Source organism: Staurois parvus, unplaced genomic scaffold (genome assembly GCF_062004578.1).
Source record: "Staurois parvus isolate SC_StPar_1 unplaced genomic scaffold, SC_StPar_1.0 ptg000402l, whole genome shotgun sequence".
Classification (NCBI taxonomy): domain Eukaryota; kingdom Metazoa; phylum Chordata; class Amphibia; order Anura; family Ranidae; genus Staurois; species Staurois parvus.
In genome coordinates this window covers 1,518,862-1,527,457 of record NW_028318198.1, presented here as the reverse complement: position 1 = coordinate 1,527,457, position 8,596 = coordinate 1,518,862, and positions in this window count along the sequence as shown.

Below are 8,596 nucleotides of genomic sequence, written 5' to 3'. Positions count from 1 at the left end.
TGCATAAGAGAGGAGGAGGAATAAGGAGTCTGCCAGAGGAATACACCACTGAGGTGGTAACTGCTTTGAGGCCCTGTGTGGGTCGAGGAAGGGAGGTGAGCAGGCATTGCTGCCATTTGAAGGAGAGTACTTGCACTTAGAAGTGGAGATCACGTGTGTGTTCCAGCTTAAAGCACAGTCACATGCATGGAATATTTTTTTCACCTTTGATATTGTCTTGTTCACCTATGGCATATATCATTTATGTATAATTTAGATACCATTGTATGTGGCCAATATTCTGTTTTCACGTATATATATATTCTGTTCATTATATTTGATTTATGCACTATATATTTAGTTTCCTAATGTGTGTTATTTAGCTATTTTGGTTGACACTATTTTTTCTTTTCACTAGAGGGAGTCAACACACATTTATTATATATAGTGGTCACTTTGATTTATAAATTACACTATATGGAGATACATGATTGTATTCATGTGATACAAGCGCTTCACTAATTTTTAATTTTATTTTGCACTTATTGGTATCAGCTAAGTGACAGCAGCTGTATTTTGTCAATTATTCCCATGAGCGCAGGAGGATCCCTTATTATTTAGCTTACTTCAAACCTTTTAAATATTTGCATATTTTTATTATGCAGTAAATAGGCTTTAATACTTACTGATCTCTGTAGCTGCAAGTACTGTGAAGCAATTCCCAAGGATTACAATGGGACCCCCTTGAGTCTTTTTGGTTCTAATAATTGCCCTGGCTTTGATCAGTAAGAATGTTTTGGAGTACTTTTTATAGTGGGTAAAATAATTATTTTATCCTCTGCAGATTTTGTAAGTTTGCCCACTTACAAAGAAATGAAGGGTCTATAATTTTTATCATAGGTGTATTTTAAATGATAAAGACTATCAACCAAAAATCCAGAAAAAACATATGATACAAATGTTATAAATGGAGTTGCAGTTCAGTATACAAGCATTTGATCCCCAAGCAAAACATGACTTCGTACTTGGTGGAGAAACCCTTGTTGGCAAGCACAGAGGTAAGATGTTTCATGTAGTTGGTTACCAGGTTTGCACACATCTCAGCATGGACTTTGGTTAACTCTTCTTTCTGGATTTTCTTTAAATCCTTAAGGTTCTTGGCTGGTGCTTGACAACTCAAAGTTTCAGCTCCCTCCATAAATTGTCTATAGGATCAATGTCTGGTGACTGGCTAGGCCACTCCATGACCTTAATGTGCTTCTTCTTGAGCCACTCCTTTGTTACCTTGGTGGTATGTTTTGAGTCATGCTGGAAGACCGATCCACGACCCACCTTCAGAGTTCTGGCTGAGGGAACAAGGTTATCATCCAAGATTTTAAAATACATGTCCCCGTCCATTGGGCCCTTAAATGTGGCAAAGTTGGCCTGCAGCTTTAGCAGGGAAACAGCCCCAAAGCATGTTTCCACCTCCATGCTTGACTGCAGGGATGGTGTTCTTAGGGTTATAGTCAGCATTTTTTTTCCTCCAAGCACGGTGAGTAGAGTTAATGCCAAAGAGCTAAATTTTGGTCTCATCTGACCTCAGCACTTTCTCCCAATCCTTCTCTGAATCATTTAGATGTTCATTGGCAAAATTCAGATGGACCTGTAGATGTGACTTCTTGAGGAGGGGGGCCTTTTGGGCGCTGTAGGATTTCAATCCATGGCGGTGTATTGTGTTATCAACGGTTTGTTTGGTGACTGTGGTCCCAACTGCCTTGAGATCATTCACAAGCTCCTCCTGTGTAGTTCTGGGCTGCTCCCTCACTTTTCTCATTATCATCCTTGCCCCATAAGGTGAAATCTTGCACTGAGCTCCAGACCAAGAGTGATTGATGGTTATTTTGTATTCTTTCCATTTGCGAATAATCTCTCCAGCAGCTGTCTCCTTCTCACCAAGCTTCTTGCTGATGGTCTTGTAGCCTATTCCAGCCCTGTGCAGGTCTACAATCTTATCCCTGATGTCCTTGGACAGTTCTTTGGTCTTGTCCATAATGGTGAGGTTTGAATAGAAGAGAGAGATTCTATGAACAGGTGTCTTTTATAAACATAACAAGTTGTTGTTAGGAGCACCTTCTTAAATTGACAAGACTACTGTGTACCACATGAGCACATTCCCAGTCTATCAGAGCCAGAATTATTGTTGGTAGAGGATCAAATACTTATTTTACTCACTGAACTGCAACTCAATTTATAACATTTGTATCGTGTTTTTTTTTTTCTGGATTTTTGGTTGATATTCTGTCTCTATCTTTTAAAATACACCTATGATAAAAAAAATTAGAAACCCATCATTTCTTTGTAAGTGGGCAAACTTACAAAATCTGCAGGGTATCAAATAATTATTTTCCCCACTGTACATTCTATCTACAATGCCACAGGATCGCAGTTATCTTTATTTAAAAGACCGCACTCTACTATGTACTGTATATGTATTTTTATTAAGGGTTGGTTCACATCAGGATTGCATGGGAACACACGTTTCTGTGCAGTGTGCTTTGACAGCCCATTCATTTGATTTGGCTGCAAACGCGTTGGACTACTGAAAAAGTAGCACTTGCACTACTTTTAAAAGTGCAGTGCACCAAACTGCATGTTACTGTGGTACATGTAATTTGGTGCTTGCAAGTGCACTGCGTGTGCTCTGCATTTGAGGTGCAATTAATAATGCATTGGCACCCACATGCAGATCGCAAGGGATCGTGTTCACCTGTGGTGCACAAAACACGCATGGAATGTGGCTTTCAAGCAATGCTTTCTGGTGTGAACTGGCCCTAAACCGGCCCTGAAAGAGAACTGTGCCTCAAGAAAAGTTTGTGTTTACAAGACAGTTTAATCTTTCAAAGTTAACTCTGCATAGCGGCTTAAAGGCCATCTCTCTTTTTCAGCACCAACATCCCATGCTACATTTCCATATATATAATTTTATGTTGTACTAGTAAATAAATGAGTTTTCTCAGATGATCTGTATTCTTCCTGTTGCCTAAAACAGCTGTAGATTAACCAGTTTAAGGCGTAGAGTACAGGTCTTGCTGATTTTGTATGTAAGCAGTACTGGCTGGTAAATTGCATTGAAAGCTTCTATTCAGCAGAGATGTGAACATAAACTACCGTATTTGCCGGCGTATAAGACGACTTTTTGACCCTTGAAAATCTTCTCAAAAGTCGGGGGTCGTCTTATACGCCGGTACACATGTTTAGGGGGGCTGCGGCATTAAGTACAGGGGTTTGCAGGGGCTGATGTCTCTTACCTGGATCCAGTCCCACGACGATCCGGTCCAGGAAGCGCGGCGTCTCCTTCAGTTCGGCCACTGGATGTTCGTGCGGCTGCTCAGCTCCGCCTCCTCACCGGTAATTGGCCGCCAGAACTGTAGCTCAGGAAAGGCACACAGGCGGCCAATCACCGGCGAGGGGGCGGAGCCGAGCGGCCCCGCGAAAATTGAGTGCCGGAGCAGCAGGTAAGTGTTCTGTGTAGAGGTGCTGCTGCAACCACATATGCTGGCTGCAGCAGCACCATACGAGAACAGGGTCAGCAAGTCTCAGTGGGAGGAATAGTGCCCCATCATTGGTGTCACTGATACCAATGTTGGGGCACTATTCCTCCCACTGACACCAACGATGGGGCACTATTCCTCCCCCCCACTGACACCAATGATGGGGCACTATTCCCCCCCCCCACTGACACCAACGATGGGGCACTATTCCACCCCCCACTGACACCAACGATGGGGCACTATTCCACCCCCCACTGACACCAATGATGGGGCACTATTCCACCCCTCACTGACACCAATGATGGGACACCATTCCTCCCACTGACATCAATGATGGGGCACTATTCCTCCACTGATACTAATGATGGGGCACTATTCCTGCCACTGACACCAATGATGGGGCACTATTCCTGCCACTGACACCAATGATGGGGCACTATTCCTGCCACTGACACCAATGATGGGGCACTATTCCTCCCACTGACACCAATGATGGGGCACTATTGCACCCCTCACTGACACCAATGATGGGACACCATTCCTCCCACTGACATCAATGATGGGGCACTATTCCTCCCACTGACACCAATGATGGGGCACTATTCCTGCCACTGATACCAATGATGGGGCACCTATTCCCCCCACTGATACCAATGATGGGGCGCTATTCCCGCCACTGATACCAATGATGGGGCACTATTCCCGCCACTGATACCAATGATGGGGCACTATTCCTCCCACTGACACCAATGATGGGGCACTATTCCTGCCACTGATACCAATGATGGGGCACCATTCCTGCCACTGATACCAATGATGGGGCACCTATTCCCCCCACTGATACCAATGATGGGGCACTATTCCTCCCACTGATACCAATGATGGGGCACTATTCCTCCCACTGATACCAATGATGGGGCACTATTCCTCCCACTGATACCAATGATGGGGCACTATTCCTGCCACTGATACCAATGATGGGGCACTATTCCTGCCACTGATACCAATGATGGGGCACTATTCCTCCCACTGACACTAATGATAGGGCACTATTCCTGCCACTAATACCAATGATGGGGCACTATTCCTCCCACTGACATCAATGATGGGGCACTATTCCTCCCACTGGTGTGCATTGGAAGAGGGGTAGTCTTATACGGCGAGTATAGCCCAAACACTACATTTTAGCAGGAAAAGTAGGGGGGTCGTCTTATACGCCGGCAAATACGGTATGTACTCTGTATAGTACTGCAAAATCTTTGGTGCTATGTAAATATGAGAAAAGCATAAATATGTAATGCAACTATATGAATGTAATGAATTTAGGGTTTTTGAATGAAGTGTCTTACTGTACTTTTGAGCACTGTGCCCCAGTATATTAAATAACACGTGTCGCAGAACTGTGAAAGCTGTTTCCAAGAAAGGCAAGTAAAGGGAAAATGGAATCCAGTCACCAGTTTTGCTAGTGGCTTACCTGCAGTTAGTATTTTCCTTTTACTGACACCATGCCTTTTTTATGTACTATCTCTGTCTCTGTGTGGCGGCAGCCATCTTTGCAGAGAAGAGGATTTTGCTTCTTTATGTCAGAGCTGCCCCCGATCAGCTTCACAGGTGGGTTATTGATCACGTGGCAGCAGGAGAGGAGGATGAAGCAGAAGCAGGGAGATCCTTAGAGCTTAATGAAGGAGGTGAAGATCTGCTGACTTCCATGATCCAATCATGTGCAAGCAAAATGTGTTTTTTTTTGTTTTTGTTTTTTTTTTAATAATATTTACATGATTACATATTTTTTGCAAAGTGAAACTACGCCACTTTTTACTAAACTCTAGGGCAAACTTCCTTGCAAGATAAACAGCCTATTTGCCTTTAGTAAATCAACCCCCAAATCTCATACAAAATCTCATGAGACTAGCAGCTAGAGGCAGCAGTGTCTTAGGCTGGCCATAAAAAAAACTGGCAGATTTCCCCATCCACAGAAGTGAGGTGGATGGAAGAATCCTTCCTACTGTGCCATTGTATTCTGACAGTGGGGCTGCTCTGCTGGCAGAATACACTGATCAGCTACTGCAGTCGCTGACCAACAAATTTTCTAATATTCACATTCGACAGAAGTCAATCGACGAATTGTCTTCTGTAGAGTGAGAATGGCCATACATGGATCAAAATTCGGCTGGTCCCTGCTGACCTGGATTGGTTCATCTATGGCTAGCTTTTGATGATACCGCACTGTGAATATACAGCTAAAAGGCACAGGAGTATCCAGGGACACACATACCAGGAAGTGCACTTTTAAATGAGTAAATCAAGATAAAGGATTTTTCTTATGGTACTGCTTAGGCACAATTACCATTTCTTGATGTTTCCTATAAATTAGCACGTCTTCACCTTTTTGAGTTTTTCCATTTGAAATATTTCTCATTTCTCTGTTTTTACATGATAGACTTGAAAAGGACTGCTAAATAAGTAGCTAACATGCCTAGATATATACTATTGTTGAGGCTTTTAAAGGCTACAACTAAAGTTTTTTTTTTTAAAATAAAATATAAATGTTCTATTTATACAAGTCTTTTATATTAAAAATTGTGTTAAAAAACAGTATGATGCTCTTTTGTTTTTCACATCTACAAGGCTATATACAGTAAGGCACAAAAATCAGAAATGCATATATATTCCAGAATATTTAACATGATATGCATTTTGAAGACTCCATCTTCCTCAGGGGTGTTCTCTATGCATTTCAAAATGTACTATAATCGAAGACTTTATATTAATAACAAATCTCAGTTACATGTATACAGAGTGTTTGTTTTTTATCCTCATAGACCCTAACCTTTACATGCATAGTCAGCAATTATATGTTTAGCCCCAAACATAGTCCAAATTAAAATGTTGATGCCATTCCGCCAAGTGGAACTCTCCCTAGGAACCAGATGGAAAAGGAATTTTCACCACTGGGGCCACCATATTAGTTTTAGGTGATGAAAAATAAATAATAAAATGTATAAACCTCATATTTTACATATATTTTTTTGAAACGAATATATGTAAGAGTGGATATTTATCCACCGTCTTATTGATGTACGTTGAGCATGTGAACCGGATGCATGCAATGCTTTAAGGCCTGATATATGAATCCCCAATGAGGAGCCAGAATGTCAAATATCTGATTTTCACAAGCAGTCCTGTTAGCATCTCTCTCCCTCTCCTCCCCCTCTCTCCCCATAAGCTAAAAAATACAGCCAGCGGCGGCTCCCTTAGTCATCGGCACGTGGTGCTGCCCAGCAGCGCAATGGCATTCCGCATCGTCAATGTGACGTTGCGTCACAGCATCATGTGCTGGCAACCCGCAGGTGCACACGGAACCTTGCTGGAGCGCAAATAGGTACCGGAAAGCCAGGTTCTCAATGGAACTGTACCCAAACAAAGTAAAATTGCCACAAAACTATGGCTAAAATTAATTATGCTCTGGCCTATGGGCAGTAGAAAAAAGGGTCTTTCTCTCTCTCTCCCCTTTTCCATCTGGTTCTAAGGGGGAGAGTTCCACTTGCAGAATGGCATCAACATTACCGTATATACTCGAGTATAAGCCGAGTTTTTCAGCACATTTTTTTGTGCTGAAAAACGGCCCCCTCGGCTTATACTCGAGTCAACGTCTGCAGATGACATGCCGTCCCTGTCATCTGGACACACCCCCTGGATCAATCCTTGCCGGTGATTGGCCGCCAGAACTGTAGCTCAGGAGAGGCACCCAATCACCAGCGAGGAGGTGGAGCTTGGAGAGGAGGAGCCGAGCGACACTGCGAAGATCGAGCGAGTGAAGAGGAGGAGAGCGGCCGGAAAAGGAAGACATCTGACCGGTAAGTGTGTACCATGGGAGAGGGAGGGAGCGAGCGAGCCCAGGCTGGAGCAGGGGTCACCAACAATGGGGCACTATTCCTCCCCCCACTGACACCAACGATGGGGCACTATTCCTCCCCCCACTGACACCAACGATGGGGCACTATTCCTCCCCCCACTGACACCAATGATGGGGCACTATTCCTCCCCCCTCGGCTTATACTCGAGTCAATAGTTTTTCCCAGTTTTTTGTGGTAAAATTAGGTACCTCGGCTTATATTCGGGTCGGCTTATACTCGAGTATATACGGTATTTTAATTTAGACAATGTTTGCGGCTTTACATATACTTGCTGACAACACATGTAAAGGTTAGTGTCTATAAGGATAGAAAACACTCTGTATATACAGTGGGGCAAAAACATATTTAGTCAGCCACCAATTGTGCAAGTTCTCCCACTTAAAAAGATGAGAGAGGCCTGTAATTTGCATCATAGGTAGACCTCAACTATGAGAGACAAAATGAGAAAAAAATCCAGACAATCACATTGGCTGATTTGGAAAGAATTTATTTGCAAATTATGGTGGAAAATAATTATTTGGTCACCTACAAACAAGCAAGATTTCTGGCTCGTAAAGACCTGTACCTTCTTCAAGAAGCTCCTCTGTCCTGCACTCATTACCTGTATCAATGGCACCTGTTTGAACTTGTTATCAGTATAAAAGACACCTGTCCACAACCTCAAACAGTCACACTCCAAACTCCACTATGGTGAAGACTAAAGAGCTGTCGAAGGACACCAGAAACAAAATTGTAGACCTGACCAGGCTGGGAAGACTGAATCTGCAATAGGCAAGCAGCTTGGTGTGAACAAATCAACTGTGGGAGCAATAATTAGAAAATGGAAGACATACAAGACCACTGATTCTCTCCCTCGATCGGGGGCTCTACCCAAGATCTCACCCCGTGGGGTCAAAATGATCACAAGAACGGTGAGCAAAAATCCCGGGACCACACGGAGGGACCTAGTGAAAGACCTGCAGAGAGCTGGGACCAACGTAACAAAGGCTACCATCAGTAACACAATACGCCGCCAGGGAATTAGATCCTGCAGTGCCAGACGTGTCCCCCTGCTTAAGCCAGTACATGTCCGTCTGAAGTTTGCTAGAGAGCATTTGGATGATCCAGAAGAGGATTGGGAGAATGTCATATAGTCAGATGAAACCAAAATAAAACTGTTTGGTAGAA